At 37.4% G+C, this 18,950-nt stretch overlaps 1 long non-coding RNA gene across 6 annotated transcripts in view; it reads left to right on the top strand.

Moving 5' to 3' along the window:
- Positions 1–415: 415 nt before the first annotated feature.
- LOC123652377 overlaps positions 416–18,950 on the top strand; it is a 74,837-nt gene continuing 56,302 nt past the window's right edge. For 2 of the 6 annotated variants that reach the window (XR_006741687.1, XR_006741688.1), the window contains exons 1-3: positions 420–615; positions 5,129–5,261; positions 10,739–10,907. This is a non-coding gene — a long non-coding RNA (uncharacterized LOC123652377). Of the gene's footprint in view, positions 616–5,128; positions 5,262–10,738; positions 10,908–12,123; positions 12,250–18,950 lie in introns of those variants that run through there. The other 4 variants (XR_006741686.1, XR_006741684.1, XR_006741685.1 and 1 more) reach the window with 4 other exon arrangements.

Consider the following 18,950-nt stretch of genomic DNA (forward strand, 5'->3'; position numbering starts at 1 on the left):
ACATGAGTAGAAATAAGAATTACATGGAGGACTTGTAAAACACAGATTGGCAAACCCTGGCCCAGAGTTTCAGGTTTAGTGGGACTATGGTAGGCTCCAAAAATTGGCATTTCTAACGTGCTCTGAATGGGTTCTGGTTACTATTATGCTAGCAGTCAGGGCACCACACTTTGAGAAACGCCAACATATTGAACATGAATATTTGCCAAGTGCTGTGTGCTAGGGATACAGCAGCAAACAACAAAACTGATACAAATCCCTGTCCTCATAGATCTTATGTTCCAGTGGAAAAGTATGTACAATAAATCCATAATGCAAATATGCAGCATGTTAGTGAAAAGTGCTGTGAAGAAAAACAAAAAAGAAAATGGGATGTATCACTGATGAAGTGGTGAAGGGGATATGATGAAGGAGGCCTTACTCAGAAGGCAAGAACTTAAAGAGCAGAGGAGCGAGTCAGAGACATCTGGAGGAAAAGTCAGCTCACATGCTCTAAGGCTGGAGTGCACTCACCGAGTTTAAAGAACACGAGGAAGACAATCATGGCTGGAGCTGAGTGAGTGACTGGACAGCAGAAGAAAACAAGGCAGAGAGGCAATGGGAAGGTCAGCTCAGGTGAGGTCTTATGAGCCAATAAGAGGTATTTTCCTTTTATTCTGAGGGACACAAGAATCCAGGGGTAAAATTTGAACAGGGACAAGGAATTAGCTAATTTGCATTTTTCAAAGATCCCTGGGGCTTCTAGGTTGAAAATAAGAGCCAGAAATTCAAGAAATGTGTGTAGGCTAAGTATATACATTTGAGTCACCAAACATTGGTGGTATTTAAAGCTCAAACATTAGAAAAAATAATGTTTCTAAACATTAGAAAGCTCAAACATGAATTCACCAAAGGAATGAATAAATCCAGAGAAGAAAAGTACTCCAAGAACTGGCCCTGGAGAAATCTGACTGTCAAGGTCAGGAAGATAAAGTGAGAGGCCAGGAAAGAGGCTGAGAAGAAATAGGGAATTAGGATGAAAACCTGCAGAGGCTGGCTTCCTGAAAGCCCAGTGAAGAAAGTGAGGCAGCAGCTGCTTATCACCTGCTAACAGATCAAGTAGGATGGACAATGAAAATTAAACCTTTGCACGAGCAACATGAAGTTTGATAGTGATGTTGACCAGAGCTGTGGCAATGGAGGGGTAGAGACTTGAAGCTTGACTGGAGTATTTTCATGTGAGGAGGGAGGACAGCCATTAGAGTCTGAGCACAGGCAACTCATTTGAGGAATTGTCCTCTTAGAGAAAGGAGAGACGTGGGTAAGAATTAGAGCAAATGTTAGATCAAGGGGGATGGTTTTTCTCTTCTCAGATGGGAGGAAATATTGAAAATGTGTGAGCTGATGGTAATGATCCCATAGAGGTAAGTAAACTGATGACGCAGAGAAACAGGGGGCAATATTGAGTGATACACTCTAGGAGGGGAAGACTGAGGTCTTCTGCCCAGGTATAAGGGTCAACCTTATATTAACATAAACAGTTCATCCAGAGTAATAGGAAGGAAGTCCGAGTATGTGGAAATACATGGAGGTGAATGGATAGTTATAGTGGTGGTTGTCTCAGTGTAACAATAATGGCCCCAACTGAAAAAGAACTGCTGGAGGTTGGAGGGGAGATGAGAATATTTAAATATCCTTCAGTTGAAAGAGAGAAAGGAGAGAGCAAGAGAAGAGAGAGAAGAGAAAGAAATTAAGGTTGTGGACAGATAAATGTGACAGGATTGCTAGTAGTATTAATACAATCAAGCTGGTACTGTAAAATTATTATTCCTATAAAAATCCCCTAAATATTCTTTCAATTATTTGTGGAGCTACTAATTAGAGCAATGTGTACTTTTCCAAGTTCTGCATTATCAGAAATTTGCACAAAAAATTAAGATCATTTGTTGGATTTGTTAATGAATCTACTCATACAGAAATCCACTAAATTAGATTTCAAAATAAATTAGAATAAAATATGCTAGTGAATTTTTGAAATTCTTATTTGTAAATTTTAATATAAATATCCAGTGAATATATATATATATATACTGTCTTTGAAAAATTCAAAAATATAACTCAGTTTAGATGAAAAGGTATTAATCAGATAGGAATTTTTATGGGATGGTCACTCAGACATTCTGTCAGCACTCAACTGTTTTTTGGAGGGAATTCTAGTGTTCTATAAACTCTTCATACGTGTGTAGCGTAACTTTGATGCATAAAAACATTTTTTTTTCCTACAAGGAATATATATACTGTTATGGCAACAGCTGTCAGGAACAATACTCTCTTAAGGATGATAAGTGACAGATTCAACTTGCTGTAATAGGTAGAAGGAGTAGTATACAATATAAATGTGGTAAATAAATTTCTGTTATTTATAAACTAGAAGAAAAAAGTAGTAGTATAACTCCAAACATGAGGCACAGAAATGTGAAAACTTGGCTTGTTAAGTGTACCAGACAACCTGGTAAGGGCAATAAAAAAGGTTATCAATCAGCAATATAGCTCTGAAAAGTATCTAAGGGAATAGGGTGATAGTTCTTATGGATACTTTGAGGATTTCTTATGGTCTCTATAAAAAAAAAACTACCTTTGTTTGAGATAGTTCTCTAGTTCAAAGTGCAGATTTCCTTATGAGAGAAGATTGGCAATTTTACTCACTCATGAGTTCCCTCTCTATGTACCAGTTGAGATTTAGCATAGCAGAACCAACTCTGCAGAACAGAGAAAAAATACTTAAGATATTTGGTTTTCAGCACAATCTAGTCAAGAAATAATCTCATTGTTATTCAAGGACAGTGGAGTCCTAACCAAAACAAAATTCAGAAGCTCTAGAACATAAAATAGATTTATGCTTCCTGATTTAGTGTAAGAATTATACTTCTCAAATGTATCATGCTATCTATATCAACTACACATTAGTACACATTTAGTATACCTTTCTGTCAATCAGAAACTAGGTCAACAAAGAGCTTGTAGCTGCTGCTACTGGATCTGGATGTGCATGGGAAGGACCAAGTTGTATACCAAAGCTTGCTTTTATTAACACCAGGCCTAGGGCAGAACAACAAAAGTCCCGAAGCACCCTGAGATCCCCCTGCCTCCACTGTTGGCTTCCAGTCAGGTTCAGTAACTGAAGAAGCCTCTCCTGGTACTCAAGTTCATGAGGTAGGTTCTCAGTGAGTCACCAAGTAGGGCAAGTGGTGTCCACCCTTCTCTTTTCTTCCCTGTTGGAACAGTTTTAGTCTAATGTCTATGCTGAGCTTAGGCAGAGCAAGTTAAGCACCTGTGGAGGGTGGGGTAGGTGAAGGAAGCTGGCTCAGGGCAGGGTTACTGGAACTCAGAAACTAGGGAACATTCACAGAGAAGCTACCCTTCATGAGGAGTCACAGCTGACCAAAGTGAACCTCTTGGTATGGTAAGAGAATTAAAACAGACCCCAGTTTCTCTTTTTTCAACCCTTTTTTCAACCCTTTTTTCAACCCTTCAACCTTTGCTGTTTCTCCTCTCTTTCTCCCCCTGCCACTCCCGCTTTTTTCTTTCCTTTTTTTTTCTACTTCCCACTCTTCTAAACCTGAAAAAAATGCAGAAATTGCTAAAACATATTTTAAGTAAATTGTTCTGACAGTTTCCAGGAGGGAATTGAACCAATGGTCCCTAGCAAAAGTTATGACAAACAGAAAAATCTCCAGTCTTTTTCACCGAAGGTTTTGCAGCAGTTAAAGCTCAAGGAATCTTCAACCCAGCCAGACCTCAAGTACATATAGCCCTCTCTTTACCTTACAAAACTTCAGTCCTACTTCACTTAGGGGAGTTACCTTGATGCTCCACAGGTGCTCCTGCATGTGCATAAAGCTTTAACATTTATTTGAGTCACACAAACAAATTTCTTCATATGGGAGAGGGAGTCATGACTAGTATGAGATATCAGAGTCTGAGAGGGGTGTGGAGTGCATTCACAAGGAGGAAAGCATGGTGAGAGGGTATAGAGGGCATCCATGCAAGAGCTACCGTTAGGAATCTAATTTGGAATTTAAAAATTCTGCAGGTACAAAGGTAAATGATTTTTATATATGTGGTTTTGAAGTATCTTTTAGCAACTGAACACTTGTACACAACAATGCAGAATAAAAACTGTACAATGCATAAATTAATGAGTAAATAAAGCTCTTGGGAGATGGTTTAAGGCAGTGATCGGCAAACTGTGGCTCGCAAGCCACATGCGGCTCTTTGGCCCCTTGAGTATGGCTCTTCCACAAAATACCACGGCCTGGGCAAGACTATTTTGAAGAAGTGGCATTAGAAGAAGCTTAAGTTTAAAAAATGTGGCTCTCAAAAGAATTTTCAATCGCTGTACTGTTGATATTAGGCTCTGTTGACTAATGAGTTTGCCGACCACTGGTTTAGGGTATAAATGTGGAGAGTGGTTTTCTAGCATAGTTGATATTCTCTAGTTTTAAGCAAGGGGAAATGCTTTTGTTTTATTAAACCATAGAATGTTTGGGATTTGCTTGCTTGATGAGAGGACTCTGCTGTTTTATGAATGTTAATCCTCGATATCCAAATCCCACTCTAAAGGAATACTGAGCACACAACAATAAGACAAAAGCCCAAGTAAAGTAAACATTCCAGAGGCCTTCAGAGGTTCACTAGAAGTCTGGGAATAATTATCCTACTGCTAAAAAATGAATAACATATGGAAAATGTAATCAGTTGGGGAGGACTTCCTCATCTTAAGCAGGATTTTATTTTTAAAAAATCTTGACAAAGTAATATTTGACTAATATATTCTAAAAAGGATAGCAGTAATGTAATTATTGTTGGTATCTAATACTATTGATTTTATCTCCATTTTATACTATTTAAAGTATTAATAATAAATGATGGTATTTAATATTTTACTTTCTACTTTTTATGGCTTACATAAAATTGTTCATATTGCATATTAAACAATTTAATCTTAGAAAGTGAGGAATTAGCATATATATATATATATATATATATATATATATATGACCTATCATTCAGTCAAGAAAATTAAAAAACTGGATTTATCCTACAGTCTCATTTTCTTCTCTGTCTCCCTCTTCTATTATTTTCTAAGCTCCTTGAAGATGGTGTCTAGACTATTACCACTTCCTCCTTTTGTCTTCCTCCCACGGCAGTCTGATTTCTCTCCATATCACCCCAGTGAAACCCTTTCACCCAGAAATGTTCTTCGGATCATTAAATCTGAGGTAAAAGTTTCAGTTCTTAATTTACTTGACTGCTAAGAGCATTTAGCATTATGGACCCCTTCTTGAAACTCTACATTCTCGATGTTCCCAACACGACATTCTTTTTAAATTCCTTCCTAATTATTTAGCCATATCTTCTCAGTCTCCTTTCTCCTGCATTCCCCCATTATCTTTTCCAGTTTTTTAATGTGATGATACAGTCATCATATCACCCAAATAAAAACACTGGGGCATCATCCTTGACCCCTCACTTTCCCTCTGTCTTCATACCCAACTTCTAAACACTCACTCTATCTCCATTCTTTGTCCTCACATCCTTTTCCACTGCTGCTATCTTAGTAAACACTCTCTCATTATCTCTTACCCAGGGATTGCAAGAGCTTCCTAATTAGTCACCCTCTCTCCAGCCAGACTCCTCACATTCCATTCTTTATAATTGCCTCCAGCCTGGATGGTATCATATCACTCCCCTTAAAAACCTTTCAGTGGCTTCCTAGTCATTGCAAGATAAAACCCAAGGTCTTTGGGATAGCTGACATACCAGATCTTCCTTTTTTTAAATCTGGGCACAGCCTGCCTCTGTAGTTGTCCCACATAACTTTTTGGTATGAAGCTGTCTCTGGTTCTGTGCCTGCATATTTGCACTGGCCTTTCCCCTGACAAGCAACCCCTATCCCCTGTAAGCTGGTTCTTCTGTACTCTTCAACTTACTCTACATAATGTTCTGCTTCCAGACCTTTTATATATACAGCTCAACCTCTTTTTTTGGGTTTTAACACACTATACCCAACTTCTTAATGGATATCAGTGGATACTTCATATGTCTAAAACTCATCTTTCTCCTCAAACTTATTTCTAGCTTCATAATTCAGGTTAATCACACCATCTCATTGTCCTCTGCAGAAAATTAGAATGCTCCCTTGCTTCCTCCTCTTCCTTACGTCTGTATATACAATTCCTGTTCAGCATGGTTGCTTCTACTATCAAAATATAATTTATACTGATACAATCACAAGAATCATAGCCATCAGTGTCCTAAGTCAGAGTTGCATCATTCTTGACCAGTTCAGTACTCTACGGTTTACTTCTCCCTCTATTTTCTCATGACTACCTCAAACCCTCATCCTATATCCTACAGGCAGAATTGCATTTCCATCCTAAAAACCTGAACACAGGACCCCTTTGCTTGCAGTTCTTCAACATCTCCCTCTGGTTAAAGTAGCATCTAAATTCACTTGTGTGGTCTGCAAGAGCTTCCGCATAAGGTCCTCGACTTACTTGTTTTATGACTTCTACCACCAAGATAGGAATGCTTATACCTTTGCTCTTTTGTTTCAGAAACCCAAATGTATTCATTGGGACTTAGAAAGCTAATTACTTTTAAGTCAGTAAGTGACTATCATTTTTGTTTCTGCAAGGTGAATGTGTAATAGCATGAAAAAAAAAAATTTTTTTAAGTAAGACTAGATACAAAAAGAAAGCCTAGTAAACAGTCAGAAGCCCTCCCTGTCACTATTCAAAACAAAACAAATACAAAATAAAACAAACAAATTAAACCTCATAAAAAATGGTTTGGTAATTAAAGAGCTATTAATGTATTTTTCCTTTTTTTCAAATTTTATTGGTCTAAATATATTTTATGGGAGGAAAAAAATCTGCCTCTTTGTAATGAGATTCAGCTTAAAAATAGCAACAATGGTCAGGTGTTTGTTTTTTCTCCCCTCAGTTGCTGGTAAATTGTTCTCCTTAAGTAAAAATTAAAAATAAAATTTAAATTAAAAAAAAATCTAAAATTGGACAGAGGTGTTTGGCTTTTAAATTTATTTTTACCTAACTCAAAAAGCAGTTGAATTTTAACAGTTAAATTCTTTATTCTTTTGTATTACCTCTGTCTTCACCAAACGTTATTTGAAGCAAATTGATATTTTTGAATCCTGGCAATACCTGAGGGAAAACATTACCAGCAATGAATTTTTTTCCAAAAATTCAGAGAATGCAATGAGAGCCTAATCTGGGCTCAGTTAATGATATGTTTGGAAAGCACTCTGTTGGTGTTATTTCCCCCTCATGTGTTTATTTTTAACACAAACATATACACTCTACCAAATGAGCCCAACCACAGTCATACCCTCTAAGTTTTCCTCCTGTACTTATTTATTTAACACCCAACAAATATATGCTGAAAACCTGCACGAGGCAGATGTGATTCCTACCTTCATGGAGCTTGCATTCCAATAAATAGTATTCCTGGACATGGTACATCCCATCCAATGTGCTAAATGTTCCAATTTACCATCTCCTTTAACCTCTAAGCTCACCATAATAAAGTAACTATTTAGGAGTATTGTTATTATTGTTGTTGTCATTTTATAAATGAGAAAACAAAAACTGAGAGAGATGAGTAATTAGCCACAGCTTTGATGGATGCAGCATTGTGTCTAGCCCAAAACTTAAGAACAGTGCTCTTTGAAAATAGTGTTGGCCACATACACAGTATTGATCAATCAGTTGTAAGTTTTTAGTGAGATTTCTGAAAAATCCATTTAAATAGGACAATTCATCTGGTAGAAGCCCTCTCTGTCCCTTAAGTTTCATTGCTCTTTCTATTTAGATTGAACAAAGGCCTGCTATCTTCGGCTAATGTTGACAATAAAGGGAAAAAAAACAAGCCCAGCAGATGTGGCTCCATAGCTGAGCATCAATCTATGAACCAGGAGGTCAGGGTTCAATTCCCAGTCAGGGCACATGCCCATGTTTTGGGCTCAATCCCCAGTAGAGGGTGTTCAGGAGGCAGCAAATTGATGATTCTTTCTCACCATTGATGTTTCTATTTCTCTCTCCCTCTCCCTTCCTCTCTGATATCAATAAAATAATTTCTCAAAAATTCAAAAAAAAAAAAGGTAAAAGAAGAAAGGAAATGCAAAGATCGCTACAAATATTCAAACTGCCTACCTCTGGGTATTATGCTATGTGAGAAAAAGAAAAAGAACCATGTTACTCAAGCTACTATTCTTAGATTTTTTTATTACATGCTCCCAAATCCAGCATCAACTGACACCCTCCATGATCCATTCTTCGCACAGAAGCTGGAGTGATCTTCTGAAATGTACATTCAGTTGTATCACTACCTTACTTCAGTGTGGCTTACATCTCCCCGAAAAAGAAATCCATACAAAGCCCAGTGTGAACTACTTTCTACCTGTCTCTCTGAGCTCATCTCTAAGCTGTCTCTTCTTTGCCTTTTATCACTGATCTGGCTTTCTTTTCCTAGGTCATGCCAAGTAAGCTCTTTAGGGACTTGGTTAGTATACTACCTTCTGCTTAGAACACTCCGGGGTTTTGGCTTCTCTGATTGGCTAGATCCTATCTGTCATTCAGATGTTAGGTTCTCAATGCCATTTTTAGAGAGGCCTCCCCTAACCATCTATTCTGAAGTAAGCCATCAGTAATTCAGTACTACATCTAACTTAATTCTTTTTGAAGAACTTATTACTATTTTATACGTTTTCTTGTTTATTTTTTCTATTGAGTTGTGTATTGTCTATTATCTCTCTACCAAAATAGAAACTCCCTTAGAGCTGCCATCTGATCTGTTTGGTTTCCACGAAACACCTCTGGTACCTAAATAGTGTCTGCCACAGAGTGAAGACATAGTAAATATTTGGCAAATGAATGAACAGTTTAATAAACCTCAACCTAAAAGATACAAAACATTCTCACCTAAATTTCATATATTGATGTCATTCAGGTTGTATAATTTAAACTGTTGAAATACTTCAGCCATTTTTAGTGTATAAAATACCATTCCATGTTTTTATTTATATACAATAATTACTAAAGGCTCAATGCACAAAACTCGTGCAAGAGTAGGCCTTCCTTCCCTCGGCTGCCAGCACTGGCTTCCCTCTGGCACCCAGGAGCCAGGCTTCCCTCACAGCCCTGGCGTCGTCCAGAAGGTCCTCTGGAAGGACGACTGGTCTAATTAGCCTATCATGCTTTTATTATTCTAGATGCTTTATTCTGGCAATGTTGCTGCCAGAATAATGGGGAGAAAATGATTTAGAGCTAGACCCATAGTAATAATATGTCAAGAAAGGAAAGACAAATAGTTAAAGGGCACATTAAAAATAAATTTTCAAGTGCCTTTTTCAGATTTATTATGGAAAGAACATTCATTTAACCTATATGTAGTCCCTAATCAATATTGTGACATTTAGGTAATTGATGAGAAAAAAAAAATAGTTTAAATTTTGCTTCTAAGAGTCTCCACACAGTAATCTTAGCTGAATGAGGATATATAGCAAGTTATAAGTTTACTTTGGGAAGCTTTCTGATAAGATAGACACATATCTTAATCTGAATTATTGAACACTTCATGTTGTTCCCTCATGATTCATTTTTAATATTATAAGGTGGTATAACATAGTAGTCAAGAGCCCAGACTATAGGTTCAAACTGCTTAGATTTAAATTCTGCCACTTACTGGTTTTATGGCCTTATATACATGACATAACCTCTCTCTGCCTCAATTTCTCCACCTGTAAAATGGATCAAATTATTATTTACTTCATAGGTGGTATGAAGATCAAATGAGGCAATATGGGTGTTATGGTCTCAATGTTTGTGTGCCCCCAAAATTTGTATGTTGAAGTTCTACCCCTCAATATGCTAGTATTTGGAAGTATTTGAAGGTGGGTCCTTTAAATGAAAATTAGATTAGGTCATAACATTAGTGACTTCTATGGAGAAGATATTCTACAAAATAAATGGCCCCAGCTCTTCAAAATACCACAGTTCAGAGAACAAATAAAAATTAAGACTAACCTATGTTGAAACTGGTTTTGACTCAGTGGATAGAACATCAGCCTGTGGACTGAAAAGTCCCAGGTTCAATTCTGGTCAAGGGCATGTTCCTTAGTTGCGGGCACATCCCCAGTAGGCGGTGTGCAGGAGGCAACTGATTGATGTTTCCCTCTCATCGATGTTTCTAACTCTCTATCCCTCTCCCTCCCTCTCTATAAAAAAAATCAATAAAATATATATATATTTTTTAAATTAAGACTGATCCAGATTAAGGAAAGCTAAAAAGACATGACTACTGAAATGCAGCAGGTAATCTAGGATTGGATCCTGGACCTGAAAAATTCTTACAGAAGACAAATAGGACAATGTGTGAAATCTGATCTGAATAGTCTGTAGGTTAGATTAGGAAAAAGAACTAAGGATGCTTCTTAGGCTGAGAGAGAGAGAGAGAGAGAGAGAGAGAGAGAGAGAGAGAGAGAGAGAGAGAGAGGCCCCTGCAATGCCAAGTCTTTAGCACTTGGTTGGTGTGCATTAAGGGAAGGAACACAGGCTCTGACAGAAAGAAAGGAACTTTAGTACTCTTTAGTTTGCAGATGACTTGATATGAAAGTCTTACATGTTTATCTTTATGTTAAATCATGCTTACTCAAACGCCTAATGAATTGTCTTCCTAGAACACAATTAGGGAGTGTCCCGTATAATCTCACGCACATCAGCGCCTGCACATGGATTATCTTCTTTGGATATCAGACAACACTAGATCCTGAAGACTAAAAGCAGTTGAAGATGGATATTGTTTCATTTCCCCAGTGCCCTAAAGGATATCCCTGACTATCCCAAGGGGTGAGACATTTTCAAATTTAACTTTATATTCCATTTTAGTAACTAACTCTGTAAGGTTTTGCTTCTCTCCAATATGTTTAACAAAATGCTGACAGCTGTTTTACTTATTACCACAAGGAAGGTGTCTATCTGTGTATTCTGCCCTATGGTTTTCTCTCTACACACCACTCTTTTATGATGATGTAACGTCTGCCATGATCTGGGCATAGAACCTATGATGTAGCAAGAGGTGGGGGTGGGGGGGTTACACTGGATCTTTCTTGTGTGGATAGAAGTCAGAGTTGAAAATACAATACATTCTGACCATTGTGGCACTACTATCTTTTGTCACACCATCATGTGACAAAACATGCACAGCAGGTTTTCAGATATATTACTATCCAGCACTTCAAGCTCCTCATCATGTAGCTTCTTCTTATTCATAATAGTGTATGTGTTTAATTCCAGAATGAATACAAGGTTTAAAATTTATTATGGGTAAAATATACTTTTCTTTAGAGGTCTATTGTATTTTACACTAGAGGTCCAGTGCAAGGGATTCGTTCACTGGTGGGGGTGTGGCCTGTGGGGACTGGCCTGCTGTGGGAGCACCACTCATTCTGGTCAGCTGAACAGCGCTTCCACTGTGGGAGTGCACTGACCACCAGGGGGCAGCTCCTGCATTGAGCGTCTGCCCCTTGGTGAACAGCGCACGTCATAGCAACCCATCAAGTGGTCATTCTGCTGTTTGGTTGCTGGGCTTTTATAATATAGGATTGCAACTGGCTGGATCTTTGATGGAGATCAAATGTAATTTTAAAGTAAAAGCAAAATACTGCTCTATTGGGTTCCCTGGCTAAATTCAATTATGTGAAATTGAGAATTTATGGTAATCTTAGCATGATAAACCAAAGTTTTAATTTATTCTACAATAAGCAAGTAAAGCTTTAAAAGAATAGCTCAAATGATTATTCTTAAAATTTAAGTAAAATCTTTTAGAGTCTCACTTGAGCAAATTCAAAGAATGAAATCATCACTTACAATATTTACATGTGTGTATATTCCTCTTTGACTTTACTGTATACCTCTGTGAACAGACATTTTTCACTCATCTTTTTAACCCTATACCAGCATAATGCTTGTATGTCTTGGTTATTAGAAACAAAATATTGAGTGAGGGGAATCTGAACTATTTATTTATTCATTTATTTATTTATTTATTTATTTATTTATTTAGGTCCTGAAAAGAAAGCAAAAGATCCTGCATCTTTGTTTGGGGACTTGATATTGTGAAATGAACCAATATGTAAAATCATTCATTCCATAGTATGAAAGTATCTACCCTCTTACTGAACCCAGCACTGGGCAAATATTGACTCCACTGGTGGAAATGAGTCTCAGATAGGTCCAACTTTACCATTCAATTCTAATTCTGTGGTTTTAGTGGTAAGAAAAATGCAGTAAATAATAGGCTGTCCACAGCAGAAGAGTATATGTTGGTAGAAAAGTAGTTAATGGTACTCTAATTAGTGAAAGGCAACATGACTTTGTCACAGACTAATTGGTATATTAACTAGTTGTTGAGATTGCTTAACCTCGATCAGTGAGTTTTGGGACAACAAATTCATACAACACAATGATGCTGATAATAATAGTAAGTTTTTATATATTCAGACAGATCCTCTACTATTCCTTTGTTCTTTAAGGATCATAATGTACCTTTTATATATATATATATATATATATATATATATATATATATATATATATATATATATATATATATATAATGTGATTGAACAAAGGTTGCCAAACATTTAATGTTTTATTTTGTTTGTTTCTTATTTTATTGGAAGGAAGTTATTTTTTCTCTTTCATTGATTCTACAGTTCACTACAATTAGAATTACCATAATGGTAGGATGTGGTTGGTAGAAATATATGACTTCATCCTTTATAATCACCAGCATGGCATTTCCCGAAACAAAACACTACAGGATATCAGTGGAGCTGAGTCTCTCTTCTCGGATCTAATGTTTTCGTGCATGCCGGTCTGAAAATGCTGACTGCATCATAACCCTGACTGCTGCCAACATGAAACTTGTAAAACAACAGAGAGCAGCAATAAAGCTGCTATTTGTGTTTTATGGAACTGTGTAAAAGTGAGAAAATAGTATCCAAGGGCTGGGTTTTTAAATATTCCCAATGATCTCAATCTTTGTTCACAACTCATTATGGCAACACTTTCAAAGCTTTAAAAAACAAAACTATGGTGTATTTCATATATATATATATATATATATATATATATATATATATATTAATAAATATATATAAATAAATGTATGTATGTATATAATGGTTGAAATCTGTCAATGCACATCTAACATTTTAATAATGTCTTAATGGACAGTATTCTTTTGATGATTCTCAAATTGCACTATTACAGTAGTTTATATTGTACCAGAGGCCAGATGTACAAAATTTGTGCAAGGGGCTAGGCCCTTGCGGTCCAAGCTGCCTCGCGGCCCATGGCCCCCTGGCCCCACAGTCCCACCCACTGGACATTCTGGAAGGTCATTCCGGAAGGTCATTCTGCCATCCGGTCTAATTAGCATATTAGCTCTTTATTATATAGGATTGTGATATATAGGAATATTGTGATATATTAGAAACCTTAAACAATTAACTAAGTAAGTGTTCTCAACTCAAAATTGCCCAAATCTTGAAGTAATGTTCTCCAGTACAAAGGTCTAGCTTTATTAATACATATCATAAGTGCACACATAATACCATATGATACAACTTAGCACCTGATTAGCTTCATTGTTTACTTGCTTATTTTTTGAAACTTTGTCAGCATCTCCAAAACTATATGAGGAACTTTTATTAATAGTTATGCTAATATTAACTCCTGCTGTGCTCAAATAAAGATGGGTACGCATTCTTTACTCCTCCTCCAATTGAGGTGAGTCTAATTCTTTTCCTCTTCAATCCAAGATAGTAACTTGTTTGACCAATAGAATGTGTTACATCCTGAGATTCTGAGGCTCGATTAATAAGAAGCCTTGCCACTTTCTCAGGCTTCTTGAAACTCTCTCTGGGAGCCCTGAGCTGCTGTGTAAGAAATCTGGCTACTCTGAGACAACCACATTGGAGAGACCACCAGTACGCACTCCAGTTGATAGTCCTTGCTGATTCTAATCTTTTATTATAGTTATTTACCCCAATAACCTTCTTTGATGCTCAAGACAAGCCTAAATACCAACTTAATACCAACAAGTATCCTTAGTTGATATTATATGGAAGAGACAAATCACCCAGCTGAGCTATGTCCAAACTCCTGATCCCAAATTATGAACTATAATAAAATGGTGGTTGTATTAAATTGCTAAAGGAAAACTTTCTCTATTCATAACACTTCCTCCTGATATCAATTTATTCTCTCACACCAATCAATTCAGTAGCTTTTCAGACACCAATAGGATGCCCTAAATTTCTATTTAATTCTGTTACTAGCTATTTGGAACTAACATAAACCCAAAGGTCAAGGGCACAAGGATGCTTACACACACACACACACACACACACACACACACACACACACTTTAGATATCAATCTCATGTCCTGATCTCCCAAACTTTTGAATGACTGGCTAAATTGCCTCCTCAGGTTCAATAATTTGCTATAACATCTGACAAAACTCAGGAAAACACTTTACTTATGTCTACCAGTTTATTATAAGGAATATTATAAAAGATATAAATTAATACCAAGAGTGGTCTAGTGGGATCCTGAGTGCAGGAGTTTCTGTACTCCTGGAGCTGTGGTGCTCCACCCTGCCAGCATATGGATGCATTCACCAACTCAGAAGCATTCTGAGCCCCTCAGGAATTTTTAGGAAGGTTACATCATGTAGCCATGATCCATTACCAACTCAAACTCTAGCTCCTCTCCCCTCCTCAGAGATAATCAACCTCCATCCAGGAGCTCACCAAGAGTCACCTCATTAAAACAAAAGATGCTGCTTATCACCCAGCGAATTCCAACAGATTTGTCAATGACTGTCTTGCAAAATAGATTGGATTTTATGAAACTCTATTTTAATCATTTTGTGTTTTGACATATAATTATTATTATTATTATTATTTATCAATGTATTTCATATCCAGTCTCTCTTCCTATATAGGTAGCCCACTCTTTCTTTGGAAATCCACCACTGAGAGAAGTCTTGATTGAAAGGTAGTTGTCTCCTCTGTGAAGGGCTATGTCCTTTCTTTTCTTGCCCTTAGAGGCCAGGGAATAGCACTTAAACGTTCAGTTCCTACGGGACTTTGAATTTTGAGCTGGTAATACAAGGATTTAAGACAGAATAAATTCCCTAAAACATAAATATAATTATATCATTCCTCTCCTAAATTTGACCCAATCCTTTAAAATTAGATGGAGTTTAAACTTGTAGCCTGGTAGAAAGTGCCTTTATTTTATTTTAAATGTCTTTATTGATTAAGGTATCACATATTTGTCCTCCACCCCTCCCCATGCATGCCTTCACCCTCCTGTTGTCCTTGACCACTGGTTAGGCTCATATGTATGCACACAAGTCCTTTGGTTGATACCTCCCCTTTAGGAAAGTGCCTTTATTGTCTGTCCCTTGTTTATCTCTCCAACCTCATCCCTCAGTGTTTCTCAGAATCCTCATAGATTAATCATTCCAGATTACCATTATGGGTAAAATTGTGTCCCTAAACAAAAGATATGGTTAAGTCCTAACCCCAACATCCCAGAATGTGACCTTATATCAAAACAGGGCCTTTAATAGAGATAATCAGTAAAATGAGGTGATTAGGGTTGGCCCTAATCCAATATAATTCCTGTCTTCATAAAACGGGAAATTTTGACCAGGGAGACATGCAGAGGAAAGATTATGCCAAGTGAGGGAGAATGCTCAGTGAAGATGGAGAGTTATGATCACTCTGCAAGTTGAGCAATGCCTGAGGCTGGCAGAAGCCAGCAGAGAGGCATCAGCCAGTTCCTTCCTTAGTGCCCTCAGAGAGAGCACCTCCATTTCAGACTTCTAGCCTCAGGACCTGTGACACAATTTCTGTTGCCTTAATCCACCCAGTTTTTGGCCCTTTGTATGGCAGCATAGAAAACCAATACAAGTACACACTGGTTACCAAGGGTGTTATTCTTGTTAAAAAAAAAAAAAAAAAAAAAAGTGAATATGAGAAAGATTTATGCTAAACATTCCAATATTTAGAAGAAAGAGGTGGAAGCAATCAGGGATTTTTATTTATTTATTTATTTTCATGAAAGAGAAAGTATTTCAACGAGGCATTAAGGACATGAAATTGGATTTTATGAAACTCTATTATTAATATATGGTTAATTCTGATTTTAGTAGGCAGAGATGAGAGGATGGCATTTCTAGCTTAATGAATACTTGAAGCAGAGGTGTAAAATTAGAAACATGTAGATCCTTTCTAAAATAAAAACCAGGTGTGTCTTTGCTTTATGTGTCAGGTGTGTACAGTGAATTTTAAGAACATTATCACCAATGGCTTAGTTTAATTAGACTTCTTCTAGAAACAAGCACACAGGAAAATAGTTGCTTTAGCATCCTTTACTAGGCCTTCCTCCAAGAAATCCCATAATTGCTTTAGAATTTTTTACTTATTCTCTAAAATATGAGTGCTCAGGAGTTAACCAAATAGTAAAAAAAAAAAAAAAAAAAAAAAGGATAAGGGCCACCATAAGAAACCATAAGAATATCAGTATCTTCTTTTGGAACACAAGAACATTTTAATTAGTTATTTTTTTTATCACCATAACTTCATTAGAGAAATAAGATCTCAAAACTGAGGAAGGAAACATCATAGTCTCAGAGTAAATTATCATTCTATAACTTGAAAATAGCTTCATGAAAATTTTTCCACACTGTCTTTCTTATTTCCCCCAAACCAAATAAAACAATCTGCTGTTTAGAGGTGGAGACACATACTGGAATTAAACATATGGACATTTTTAAGAGTAGGGGGACAGAGCAAAATGTTTTGCAATGCTCTTTGATTCTCTTATAACCTTTGTTCATGAACTGATTCTGCAAATGTAGCATATACATAAATCATCTGAGTTAAAAGTCCCCCCCCAAAAAATAATGATAAAGCCCAGTGGATGCTATGCTTTTTCCATAAGGCATAAGAGAAAGAAAATTATAAGGAATAAAAGAAGTTGGACTTATAGATGTTTGGGGTTTTCCCAATCACTTTAAATTTTTGTAAAAGCAAATCTTCCTAATGGTTAGTTCCTGCCTCATGCTGACAGTTTACAAATAAGAATGGCAAGGTCCCATTTCAGGGCAGACAGTGTGGAGCCCTCCTCAGAAGCATTTTTTAAATTAGAGTGACAGGGCTTCACAAGCATTCCTGGCAGTAAAGGATAAATATTAATGCTTTGAGCAAACAATAAACTAGATCTATAGTCTTTTCTCCCACTCCGCCCCCCCCACCCCCCCCACCCCCCCCCCCCCACCCCCCCACCCCCCCCGGTAAGCGCAGAGATAGGCCTCCTGTTGCTGGACTTTGTGTCTCCTTGATGTTTTACACTCATGCGTGGGAAAAGAACAATATGTAATTCTTGCTCACAAGAATTGTAATTCTATTGGTATACCACTTCAGTTGAGAAGATGATGCTCTAGGCTCCCCCAAATTCAGACATATAAAGGTATACATTAACATATGTTCAATGGAGACGTTAATTTTTTCTTTAAATGGTATAGAATCGAGGAGGCCCAGAGGAAGTGGCATAGTGTGGCTTGATGACAGACAGATCCAAATAACAAATTTTGGCCTAGATTATAGGACTACTGCTTTCTTATATCAGGGAGAATATCTTCAATTAAGATAGAAATAATGGTTCCAGTTTTCTAAATTTAGGTTAATATTTAGAATGTTTGTACTTTCCTACTGGGTAATTATTTTCATTTTAGTTTAGGGGAGAAAAAGCCTTTTAAAAAGTTCCTCTTGGGCTCTGAACATCACTTCCAATATGGCCAACTTCAGACCATAGAGCTACCAAAAAAAAGTTTCAGCTGGGACTAACAATAAACATTACTGACAGTATTGAATAACCCCATGAACAAAAGAGATGTCTCCCTCTATCCCCCACCCCACCCCACCCCTGCCCGTAAGGGTGCAAAAGATATGGTACTATCCTCCCAAGATTCAGAGTCACTTCCAACTCTGGGCAAAAGGAAAACTGAAAGCTGGCAACAGTCAGCACCAGCACCTTAGCTGCACACGGCATACAACCCACATTTCTCTTTGGCCACATTTTTGAGCCCCAATCTGACAGTTGAGCTGCCAGCATACCCAAGAATAAACAACCTACATGCCCCAGGCAGGCAGGATGCTAACCCTAGTTCTCAGGACACAAAACACCGCAAATAAGAAGAAAACAGTTACCTTGGGGGAGAAAGGATTGGTAACAAATGGGTACCCCACATTCCCAAGCACCATCTGGACCTGGAAAGAAAGGGACAACGTGGAATTGTGCCTTCCTCTCTTGATTGGGGGACCACAGAGATCCCAGAGAATGAACTCCGGAAAGAATTCTCACCCTTTGCCACTTCTGCCAGTTTCCCTAGGATCCCACCTGCAGGCCTGGAGGAAATGGGATAGAAAGAATAGCCCCGAGAGCCACCAGGTTTGGCAAGGTTTTCCATTTGGGTGCAAAAAAGCTATTTCAATACCTGTTCAAAATAAACTTAGTCACACTAAGAATGGTTGAGAGTTAATTTGAGCATTTAGGACAGCACCAAGCCATAAGTAGTAGGAACGCTGGAGAATAGGAGCCCTGGACATACATAAAGTGCAGAAGCAAAAACAAACAAAAAAAGAACAATAACAACAACAACAAAAAAGGAATTAATTGATTGGCCAGACAGTAAGCCTGGTTGCCTTTTTTTGGGGGATTGGTTCCTCATAGCGTTTTGATTTTGTAACCTTGAGGCATTTCTGCGCTTAGATTTTGGCTTGCTCAGGTGACCACCTTGGCCGAAGA

The sequence above is a fragment of the Pipistrellus kuhlii genome, unplaced genomic scaffold (genome assembly GCF_014108245.1).
Source record: "Pipistrellus kuhlii isolate mPipKuh1 unplaced genomic scaffold, mPipKuh1.p scaffold_m20_p_15, whole genome shotgun sequence".
NCBI lineage: Eukaryota > Metazoa > Chordata > Mammalia > Chiroptera > Vespertilionidae > Pipistrellus > Pipistrellus kuhlii.